Raw genomic sequence first — 12,581 nt, 5'->3', positions numbered from 1 at the left:
TATAATGAACATTTACATGGTGTGTTTCCATAAGAACATGGGTCTGTACATGAGAATTTCAACTCTAACATGCTACTATAAAGTTTTAAAATGTCTAGAGAAGAGAGTCAGATACCTCTACTAAGTGCTCACAATGTTCAAATCCTGCAGCAGCATTATCTCATTTAATTTGCACAGCAATTCTATAAACCAGGCATTATGGAGCACTTACAGTGTACAAGGCATTTGTATTCATGATCTCATTTAATCCAGGAGGATAGCACTTTGTGAAGAAGGTATTATTTTAACAAATATGCAAATGAAAACATTAAAGCTCAGAGAGAATAGAACTTTCTGAAGGTCACACAAGCTAAAAGTACCAAAGTCAAGGTTCCAACTTAGTTCTCCGCCCACTAGAATAAATGTTCCACAGGTTAAATTTTGATGTTCAACCTATCCATGATATCCTTGGGTGTTTTAAAATGGGCATATGAGTTGCTGTCATTTTAAGATTGTTATAGAAACAAATACTTCCAAAAAAGGATATTTGCAGAGTGTTTAAAATAGTCTGTCATCAACATTTCTTAACTACATGCAGCACAAGGGACATTTGCATGTTTTAATACTTGGCAAAACATCAGAGTTTGCTTCCTTTAATGTGATATATTCTTTAGTAGGTCATGACAGATTTATTGCAACTGGACATCTTCCAAAAGCCATTATGCTTCCTGATTCATTCACTTGTTTTAATCTTGAAGTCTAAATTTGTATATTTAAAACATTAAAGTTGAGTTCTGTCTAAAAAAGGATTGGAAAAAAAAAAACTGTTTTGGTTAACACTGATCATTGGAAAGATTGACTTCGTATTTTTTATTTTGATGGTACTCATCATCTTTTCCCATAAGTGTGTCAGTGGAAGGCAGATAGGAAGCTGTGACTGGACCTTGACATGCAGTGTCAGTGTGAGCATGATCGAAACATTTGGCTAAGAACATGCAATAGGAATCAGACAGATTTGGTCTCAGGTTCTCGATCTTTCACCTCCTTGCACTGTGGTGAGAGACACAAGCTTATCTTCTCTGAGCTACAGTATCATCTTTAATGCTTGGGAAATGCTTACTTCAGAGGATTTTTTCAGCAAGATTTTTTAAATTTTTATTGTTGAGAATATTACAGATGTTTCCCCCTTTTTACCCATTGACCCCCTCCTCCCTCTCCCACCCCTCTCCTGTCTTCTCTACATTATCATCATTGTCCATTGGTTGTGCATATAAGTTCTTTAGTTTATCTCTTGCCACCCCGACCCCCATTCCTCTTCCCTCTGAAGTTTGTCAGTCTGTTCCCTACTTCCATGTCTCTGGATCTATTTTGATTGTCAGCGTATTTTTTTCATTATATTCCATAAATAAGTGAGACCATGTGTCACTTGTCTTTTTCTGACTGGCTTATTTTGCTTAGCATAATACTCTCCAGGTCCCTCCATGTAATCTCAGAAGGTAGAGATCTTTCTTTCTTACAGCTACATATGACATTGTGTAAATGCAACAATCTTTTTATCCTCTCATCTACTGATGGGCACTTGGGCTGTTCCCAGATCTTAGCTATTGTAAATAGCGCTGCTATGAATATAGGGGTGGCATATATTCTTCCTGATTGGTGTTTCAGGCTTCTTAGAATATATTCCAAGAAGTGGGATTACTGGGTCAAATGAAAGTTCCATTTTTAATTTTTTGAGGAAACACGATATTGTTTTCTATAGTGGCTGCACTAGTCTGCATTCCCACCAGCAGTGTACTAAAGTCTCCTTTTCTCCACACCCTCGCCAACACTTGTTGTTTGATGACTTGCTGATGGCCACCATTCTGGCAGGTGTGAGATGATACTTCATAGTTGTTTTAATTTGCATTTCTCTGATGATTAGTGACATTGAGCATTTTTTCATATGTCTCCTGGCCATTTGTATGTCCTGTTGGGATAAGTGTCTATTCAGGTCCTCTGCCCATTTTTCAATTGGATTGTTTATCTTCTTTTTGTTGAGCTGTATGAGTACTTTATATATTTTGGATATTAACCCCTTATCCGATGTATCTTTGGCAAATATGGTCTCCCAGAGAGTGGATTCCCTTTTCATTTTTATGCTGGTTTCTTTTGTCATGCAAACCTTTTATTTAAGATTTTAATAAAGTAACACACACAGGAAATTAAGTGAATAATACTTCATTGAGATTTCACTCAATACATGGAAATATTTAAATAATAAACCTGGTTAAATAAGCAATAGAGATTAATGTTTGTCATATCTTTTCTGCACATAATTATGTAGGTATGTTCTAATAGATTAGATGCAGAGAGAGACACTGCAAAGACTGGGAAAGAAGTAAGACTGCCTTGATGTCGGCTTTACTCCAAAAGCTTTGAGTATCTTTAGTCCCTGAAACTTGATTTCATCCCCTCATGTTTGCCCCTATTCAGCCTTCTTTTCTGAGACAGACAGTATCTAAAATGCAGGGCTCTGTCCACTCTGGGTTTATTCCCTGTTTTTAACTGGTTCTTTCTTCACATTTTTCTGATAATCTAATTCACCAAGATAATTATATCTGTGTTACAAAATTGGGTTCTGATTATGCCTTGTTTCATCTTTGTATATAAGGAATTGGATGGAGTCTTTCAGAAGGCAGGTGTATAAAAATTAGTCTATAAGCTAGTAGTTTCCGTTAAAGAGAGTTGTTGTTGTATGATTTGAGCTACACTAGCCAATCACTTAACTAAAGATAATTATTGTTATATGGGAGAAATTTCCACTTAATAATGGCATGGAAATTACATCGCTTCTGGTGGACATCACCAATTATCGTATATTTTCAGGATAGAGAAACCCATGTTGTTCCCTCCTCTCATTTTTTCCTTCAGCTCTCAGGAGAGGAAAGGACAGAGAAGATGCTGAGAAAGCAGTACAGATTTCCTAAAAGTCAGATACCTGGAGGTGCACACAAACATCAGCCATTTAAATACATCAGTCCAAGAAGAAAAATAAGCTCCTTATATTAGCTAAGGGAAGCGGTCTTGAGGGAGTTTGATGCTGGATTGCTCTGAAGACTTGGGAGATAAATCCTAATCATGGCAAAGGTTTGGCTCAAAGACATGTTTCAGGTTGAGTTAATAAAAACCATGCTTATTGATAATCAAGAATTACATCATGGTTAAGTCTTATTAAGAAGCTAGAGAGCCCTGGCCGGTTTGGTTCAGCGGTTAGAGCCACGGACCTAAAGGCCACAGGTTCAAATCCCTGTCAATGGCACGTATATGGATTGCAGGTTTGACCCCAGGCGCCAGTCTGGGTTGTGAGGGAGGCAACCAATTGATGTGTCTCTCTCACATCGATGTCACTCTCTCCCTCCCTCACTCCCTCCCTCTCTCCCTTCTACTCTATCTAAAAATCAATGGAAAAATATCCTCTGCTGAGAATTAACAAAAAAGAAGGTAGTGACCATGTTCAAAATATATCTTAGATGCTCATTTATTTATTTGTTTTAAAATATGATATGCTATGCTATTTTGTATTTTCTCTGTTCAGATGTTTAAATAATTTTATTTTCAATTTTTATAAGCTGAGGACAATTTGCTGTTGTACTTCTTATCTGGGAAAAATAAATCACACTGGGTCACAGAACCTATATAGTGTATGTGATGAGAATTCAAAATAAAATTCAAAGATGATAAGAAAAATTCCCATATAAAAATTACTTAATACGCCCTGGCTGCTTTGGCTCAGCGGTTAGAGCGTCGGCCTGCGGTCCGGAGAGACCCGGGTTCGGTTCCCGCTAAGGGCACGTACTTCGGTTGCAGTTTGTCCCCGGCCCTGGTTGGTCGTGGGGGTGGCAGCCACTCGATGTGTCCCTTAACGTCGATGTTTCTCTCTCTCTCTCCCTTCCTCTCTCTCCCTCCCACTCTATCTGTACAAAAAATGGAAAAATGTCCTCGGGTGAGAATAAAAAAAAAAAAAAAATTACTTAATACAAGCCTTTGTATGAACTTTCATAAGAGTTCTTTGACTGTGGAATTAACAGCATCTTTCTTGTAGGCCAAAATGTTCCAAATATCACATATGTCCTAAAATGTTGTGGCAGGTCAGGTCTCTGTCCCATCTCCCCCAACCCCCATCATACCCTCAACATAACCACTCACTGTTCAAGGTGAGTCTTGATCAAAGGCATCAAATTTTGATTAGACATATTTCTCCACCACAGACAAAAAAGAAAGATACAAATAAAAACTTCAAAATCTAAAAATTCCAAGAAAAAAATTTAAATATAGAACATAAAGATGCTCCCAAGTATGAAGATAATTGGCATGATATAAATTGATGATCTTAGAAATCGATTGACTTTTTTATCAGCATATTTTAATGAGTGAGCAAAGAATACACAAAATTTAGTCCTGGAACAAAACATCATCTAATTCAACATGTGCCCAAATCCTATAGCCAACAGTAAGAAGTAACAAAATCCTTGTCAAACATGAAATGACAAAACCTAATGATCGTGGGTGTTTGCAAGCCCCTAACCAGGAGGAAAGCAGTCCTACATAAAATGTCAACAGAGACAGGAGGACACAGCTGAGGACAAAATAATAAAACTACAGTGTGAGGTCCTGAGGAGCCTGTACCACTACTATTTCATTATTTTCTCACCTACTATGCTTGTGGATAGTTAACTTAGGTTTAATAAAAATGCCATTAAAATAAAAAAATAAGAAGAAAGGATCTGAGATGACTTCATCCAGCCACTGGCTACTGAACTATGGACAAAGTCCAGAAAAGAGTGCGATATCTTTTTAAAGCACACAAAAACTTATATCTATGCATGTTAACTGGTATTATAATAATTGGAGCTGTTCGTAATAGGTTGCTTTAACATTTTTAGTTATCTATTCCACAAAGTAGTATCCTCTGGCATTTAGTTTTTTTAAGGTTTACCTTTTAATGTGATTGTGTAAACTCCTTAGAACCAGGTAGAATCTACTTGCAAGCTGGGTTTTTCCAGATAAAAAATGATTGTCCCAAATAGTGCAACATGTATTCCAAACTAAAGTAGATACAGACAGAAAGATGTGAAAGGAAACAGGTGAAGAAATAGCAACGAATTAGGAACAGCTACATAAATACTTATTGACCTGAAAGACATTCAGAATTTTCTTGATGAATGAATGAATGAAATGAATGCATGAATTCTATTTCATTAAACAAGAATTCTGTTAGAAATGTAAGCATCAAGGGGGGAAGTATTATATGGAGGAAAAATTATAAATAAAAAGTATGGCAGTCCGGCCAGCGTGGCTCAGTGGCTGAGCATCGACTCATGCACCAAGAGGTCGCCAGTTTGATTCCCGGTCAGGGCACATGTCCAGGTTGTGGGCCAAATCCCCAGGAGGGGGCATGCGGGAGATGGACAATGGATGTTCTCTTATCGATGTTTCAATCTCTCTCTCTCTCTTCCTTTCTCTCTCTAAAAATCAATAAAGAAAAAAAAAGTATGGCAAATTATTCTTCCCTCAGATATGAAATGTATTTTATAAAGTAGTAAGCAAGCTATCCTTCATATGCTGTCTGCTGCCCCACCCCCAGTCAGGGTGACTCAACATTAAAGCAAAAGATATTAAGAAAACCCTCTCTCAAATAACAAAGTAACTTGAGCATTTGTGCCTAAAGACCAAAGACAGTTTCTCATGATAGAAATGTTCCTAAATCATTTTAGAGTGATTTCTTTTCTGGTATAGAGCTATTGCTATTGTTTAGCAAATGTCTCTACCCTTCATCCACATCAGGATCACTGGCTAATTAATGTGGTCATGTGATCCAGTTGAAAAAGTTTGTCCAAACTGCCTTGGTTTTCTATGTATCTAATATGCACTTAGCTGTAAATAGGTGAATTTTTCTGAATGTAACCATATACCTTCCAAATTTGAAAACAAACATTAATTGTAATGTGTGTTTTTTTCACTCTTTACTGTAATTTTGGCTTTAGTTTATATTTCATTTTAAACAATGTAATTTCTATTGGCATGTCAAATATGTATATACACACATATAGATGGGCATATGAATATATATAAATATTTATATATGGCTATGTAAAAAATAAAACATTTTACAAAAAGCAGTTGCCTTTCTTTGAATCTAAGTCAGAATCACTTCAATTTTATAAACAATGGTTCATGGCGATGTTCTAACTCTTTCAAGTATATTTATACTTATGATGTTAATATATTTCTTATTACACACACGCATTCCCTATGACAGTGGTTTTGCTTTTCATATCCATGGATTGAGACCACACATAATGACATAAAGCTGTTATGATTTCAGTGGTTTTTGAAATGGCTGTCTTATTCTTTGTATGTATTTATATATTTTTGGAAATCAAATTTAATTCAGGTATTTGTTTAATAAATACTTACTAACTGTATGAGTTATCTATTTATATGTAACAAATTACCCCAAAGTTTAGTAGCTTAAACTATCAAACATTTACTGCAGCACATAGTCTCTGAGGTCAAGAGTCCAGAAGTGGTGTAGCTGGGTGCTGTGCTTCAGGTATTCTCACCAGGCTGCAGTCAGGCTGTGGACTGGAGATTTATTCCTCATCTGAAGCTTGACTGAGTCTGCACAACCCACTACCAAGCTCATGCTCACGCTCATGGCTATAATAGGCTTCAGTTCCTCATTGGCAATTGGCCAGAGGCCTCAGTTTCTTTATAGCAGCAATTTTCGACTGATGTGCTGCAAGAAGCACACTGGTAAGCCACGAGAATTTTTAAAACATGCAATACCTGACTATTTATTCCGGGGCACTGAACTCTTTTCTCTTAAACTGACGAATAAAAAAATGACAACAGTCAACTCAGCAATCACTGTCTGGTGTGAATGAATCAAAATTATACTTATTTTTTGTCAAATCAGAAAAAAATATATATTTTGGTGTGCTGCAGAATTTTTTAAATCCTCACTATAGGCTATGTTTATTTTAGTTGATATTTAGAGAGACACGAGGAGAGAGAGAGGAACATCAATGTGAGAGAAACATCAGTACACATCAACCAAGGATCAAACCTGCAACCTAGGTATGTATGGGACCATGCTCCAGCTGAGCCACCCTGCTAGAATGCTGTGCTGCATTGCAGGATTTTAGTGATTAGTCTATGTGGGCCACAAGATGAAAAAGGATGACAATGGATGCTCTGTAAGAATAGCATCTTCACAGGTATATGCATAACATGGCAAGTGGCTTCTCACAGATCAAATGATGAGACAAAGAGAGATCAGAGTGTATGAAGAACAGGAGAGGAGAGGAAACATGTAAGGTCTTTTATGACCTAATCTTGGAGGTCACATACTATGACTTTTGTCATATTCTCTTGGTAATAAAGATCAGCCAAAGACTGCACACTGATTTAAAACCAGAAGCCAGAGATCATGGTGGCAAGGTGGGGAGGGGGTGTTCTACCATAGTAACTAACTGTACACTAATTAGAATATATTCCAAACTACACATACTGCTAAAACTAAAAATTTAGAGTCCTTCATAACCTTTCTACGTACTTCATAACCCCTATATAACTATTATAAATGATTTGGTGTGTATGTTTTAAATTTTTTCTTTGCTTTTACATATATGGCTATGTATTTATGTGTGTGCACATGTGTATATGTAATTCATGAAAATATTCTAAAGCTTTACCTTCTTTTCTGAAGTATGTTCTTCCACATAAACTATTGTGGACATTTTCCCAAACAGATCTATATTTAATCATCAGTGACTAGTATTCCACATTATGGATATAGTCAAGTTCTGTTTTAACCAATTTTTAATAGTTACATGTAGATGTAATTGCTCCTAATTTTTATCCGCTCCAGTTTACTTCTATAAATTTGTATTACATTGATCTTGGTCACATCTGCATACATTTGATATAGAAGATCAGTCAATTTAAATAATTTCTTTCCCAAAAGAAAAAAAGACTAGCATTTCTTAAGCGTATTTTTTCATTTAAGTTTTGGAGACATTAACCATATAATTCTACTTCAAACTCTGATACACACCTGAGCATATTTGTTCAAGTACTATCCAGTTTGTATGCATGTACAGGGCCCCTGATCTCAAGAGACCTACAATCTTTGGAAGTAGTGATGATATGGTGAAAGTGATGGTGATGACGATGGTGGTGATGGTGGTGGTGGTGGTGATTGTAATGGTGAAGGTGATGTGTTTGAAGTAGAAGGAATTGCAGAGCACATTGAGGCAGACACGCAAATACCTAAATTCCATACAATGCAATTATTACACTGAGAAGAAAGCACTCAGAAGGCCTACTAATTGGGGACTTAAGAAAATCTTCCCCCTAAAAAAAATTCATATTGGCAAAGACATAAAGAATGTAGATTAACCAGGTCATAGGAGTCATCCGTCATTAATTAAAAAGATGATTTCTATTTCCACTTCTCTTATTTTTCAATTCACACACATACTCATTTTAATCTACTCATATTTCACAGAGATAAACATCTCCCGTCTGCCCCCAGAAAAGAGACATGCTGATGACTAACATCTTTAAATTTAGATGTTGATTCACTTACCAATATTCACTGAAAGCCTGCCACGTGCCTGTCTCTGTTCCAGGCACAATGAATATGGTGATGAAAAACCTGTACCTTTGTAGGCTTATATTTTAGTGGAGAGAGATAGACACAATCAAAGAGTAAGGTGTATACTTCTTCAGATTAAGAGGGGGCAAGTGATGAAATAGGTTTTACTTTAGATAGATTGCTAGTGCAGTTCTTATTCATGGCTTTTGTATCAAGCACAACTATTTTGATTACTATACTTACTGAAAGATGCCATAATAAAAGTAATTTGTCTGAGAGTTTTTTTAGTATCCACTTTTTCAACCCTAAGGAAAAACAGGCCTATAGTTAGGCCTCAGAAACCTAGACAGAGGGACTCCAAGTCAAAAGATCTCTTACTCACTCGTCTTGGCGAGTTGGCTGCATTATCTTAATTGTGCACTGACCTCTGCCATTCGATGGAGGCCACCAAGATCCCCTATGAAATAGTGTTTCCCTGATCTACTTTAAAAAATAGTAACAACAAAACTATAAGGAAAACATTGATAGAGCAGCATAGGTCTGCACCTCCCCACCCCTCAGCTCTGGTCACCAAGGCTGGGTCATAAAGTACAAAAATGGTCTCTTACAGGATACAAACGGCATGATCCAGAAAGTCAATTATAAGCAGGTTGGTTAGAAGTTGTTCTTTTGTTTTGTTTTTTAATATGACTTGTTATATAAAATTTGAGAAATTTCCCAGCAATGTAAGGAAAGGCAGATTTGGAGGGCATGACTTTAAATCTAAAAACTAATGAAAATGAGCCACTTCAACAATGTCCTTACAATACTTAAAATTTCCTCTTATTTTGGTCTCAATTATGTATGTATTTCTGATGTATTAAAAATAGAAATCTGGCTTTATATAACGGCTCTAGGAAAACAGGCTGGAATTATCTTAGTCAACAACATTATCATGACATTGGGCAGCAACTATTTAGATGCTGCTTTTCAAAAACAGCATCTGGAGTCTGAATTTCTGTTTCTCTTTAGCTTGCAAAAATCATTATTTTGCTGCTAAATATAGGCCTAAGTATAATACACATTTAGAGTTTGACTCTTTACCTTATAAGGTAAAAGTAGGTATGAAAGTGTCATGAAATAGATAGTCTACAAATTCCACTGGCACCAAAAACGAGACCCAGCTGTGTGTGTCAAAATCCTCAAAGACCCTGTGTTTAGCCAACTCTCATCATTTCTGAAAACATCTCAGAATTTCAAAAAGTCCTGTTTTGGCACATAACAGATAAATCAATAAATGCTGGATTAAAAATGAGCTTTTTTTGTAGGTACTTTTGAAAAGTTAACAAGTTACAAACTATCAAAATTTCTGACATAATTTTGGTCTCGGGTCTGCTGATATGGATGTGTTATTCTGAAGTAAAATTTAGTACTGATACCATCATGGTCCAGTTATCTACATACTCCTCTCAAAAAGTAGCTCACTGGGAGCACACTTCATTTATGAAAACCAGTGACTGCACAGATTTAGCTATCAACCAATGTATAAATGTACCAAGTCTATTAAAAGTAAGCCCTGGCTAAAGAGACTCCATCGCGTACTCTAAGCATATCCACCTTAATGTTTACCTTCCAGGAACCAGAAAATACATTAATAAAAATGATCTCAGATATTTTCCAGACAGTCATTTTATTTCAGGCATTCTACTGACGTTTTGTGAACTTATAGAATTTTACTTTTTCAAGGATACACTATTCTTATTTTTCCTTTTATGGAGTATGAAGTATGGAGGTAAAATGATTCACCTTATAAAGTTCCTCAGGTAGGTAGATAGCCAGGATTCAGGTTGCTGAGTTCCTTCCTCTTTTCTCTTCCTCTTTTCCAGGCCAACTCCCTTGCAAAGGGGCATGAGTCGTTCTTACTTCTAGTATTTTAAAAGGTTGTTTCCAGGAAGGTTTTGGAAAATGTGCCTACCATACATGTCCAAATCAGTCTTGTGCAAACATCTAGCCTACATAAGCATTTACAGAATTAATATCTCATTGCTGTAAGAAAAACAAATCTTAGTCTAGAAAATCAATAGCAATATTAGTCACAGAAGGGTAAGTCTATTATTGTACTTTTAGAAAAATAGAGGCCACCAAAAGAGGACAGAAGGTACATTATAAGACCAAGCTGAAGCCAATATAACATTTTTAGTATCAAAGAATATTCACACATATGAATGGATGAAACAGGACATCCTACCATGATCAAACCATTTATGTTTATCTTTCCCACTTCCCCTTACATCATATTTGGAAGATAGAGTCCTGTGTATTTTGGTCCACTCAGTCATATGCTAGGTGGATTTCTCAAAACACTTCATTGTATTGGGCCTGCATTATATTTGCTCATATCACACGAACAAGATCTTTACATAATTACTTTCATTGTCAATCACTTCTAGTAATCTGTTGTAACAAGCAGCATAATAACAGGAAATGAATCACACTAGTAACTTGTTGACTTTTATCAATGTCTGAACCTAAAATTTAACGCTGATACATATTGAAATATAACTGAGTTTTTCAGCTGAAAATGCTTACCACTAAATCAACCATTACTGCTTTGGAAACTCCTTTGTCTTTTGCTAATGGCTTAGGCTCTGTGTAATTGTGATACTTATAGAAATTAATTTAAAATTTAGGGGTTATTTCACTTAGCATAATACTCTCCAGGTCCCTCCAGGTGTGCAATGAAGGCAGGGGTGAGGCAGGAATGGTGGGAGGATGTCAACGGAAGGAAAAAGGCGGGACATATGTAATACTTTCGAAGTAAAGATAAAAAATTATTTTTAAGTTAGGGGTTAGAAGATGGTTGTTATTGTTAAATTAAGAATTAGAAATATTTTAAGATACACTTAGAAAATTCTTCTTAAACAATTTGGTGAAGATGTTACTAAGACAATGATATTTTGCCTTTGTTTCTTATCCGTAGAGTGAATTCAGCTTTTCCCTGGAGTCGAGGTAAGGAGAGCATTGTTCTCAGAGTCGATCTTCTCGTGATCTCCAAATGTATTATGCCCAGAATTCCAAAGGAAAAGGTAATTTTTGTTTTTCGGGCAAATCCATTATATTTCAGATTAAATAACATAAATGGGTTTTTTGAGCTAATTTTAAGCCAAACACATTATTGATGCCTTCAGTGGTAAATATTTTCAGGAAAAGACATTTTTCTTAAAAACAAAGTTCCTTAAATATCATGTGCCCTAGTTAATTTTACACACACACAAAAAAAGAAAAACTGTCATAAAAGTTATATATAAAGTATTTTGTAACAATACCAAAACCACCCTGTGGTGAACGAAAGGGATAAAATATTTCCTCAGACTATTTCTTGGTGGTAAATGAGGACCACCAACGACCAGGTCATTTAGATCTTGACTAAGGCAGTGATTAACATTACAACTTTGAAAATATGATAGTATAATATAATAATAAATAATATTAAATTAACATATAAATGTATATATAATAAAAGTGATACCTTATTTAACTCCTAATTTTATAACATGAAAGATTAATTTAATTACTTGTCTACTTCTTGACTATAAAAGATTAACTGTATCCGAGTAACAATATTTTTTATACATTGTTAATATCTAAATGGATGGATGGATAAAGGTGTTAGAAGAAAAAAATTGTCATAGTCTAAAGATGTTTATAGCTCTTACACAGAATAAATTTTATCCAAAGCACCCCAGTGATGATACTCATTCACCTACTTTTTCAACTACATGGAATTAGAAAAATATCATGAAAAAAATTCTATGACATTCCTGTTTGTCAAATTCACCTAAATGCCAGGGCTAGTCTGTTACAAAATTATCAATAAGAGAGAATGTGTATCAAATTTCTTTTGAGCACCCTCACCCTTATTGGCCCTTGACCTAGTTCCTTGACACAGACTTCCCTAATCCTCACACCCTAGGAAGGTCTG

General features: G+C 35.7%; 1 protein-coding gene across 3 annotated transcripts in view; it reads left to right on the top strand.

Annotated features, from left to right (window-relative positions):
- EDNRB (endothelin receptor type B) overlaps positions 1-12,581 on the top strand; it is a 132,802-nt gene that overhangs the window by 90,144 nt on the left and 30,077 nt on the right. For all 3 annotated transcript variants that reach the window (XM_036250199.1, XM_036250200.1, XM_036250198.1), the window contains exon 3: positions 11,582-11,685. The gene's annotated coding sequence lies outside the window, so the exon portion shown is untranslated. The remainder of the gene's footprint in view (positions 1-11,581; positions 11,686-12,581) is intronic.

The sequence above is a fragment of the Molossus molossus genome, unplaced genomic scaffold (assembly GCF_014108415.1).
Source record: "Molossus molossus isolate mMolMol1 unplaced genomic scaffold, mMolMol1.p scaffold_m16_p_9, whole genome shotgun sequence".
Taxonomy (NCBI): domain Eukaryota; kingdom Metazoa; phylum Chordata; class Mammalia; order Chiroptera; family Molossidae; genus Molossus; species Molossus molossus.
Note: the sequence above shows the minus strand (reverse complement) of the source record. Positions and strands in the feature narration are given on the sequence as shown.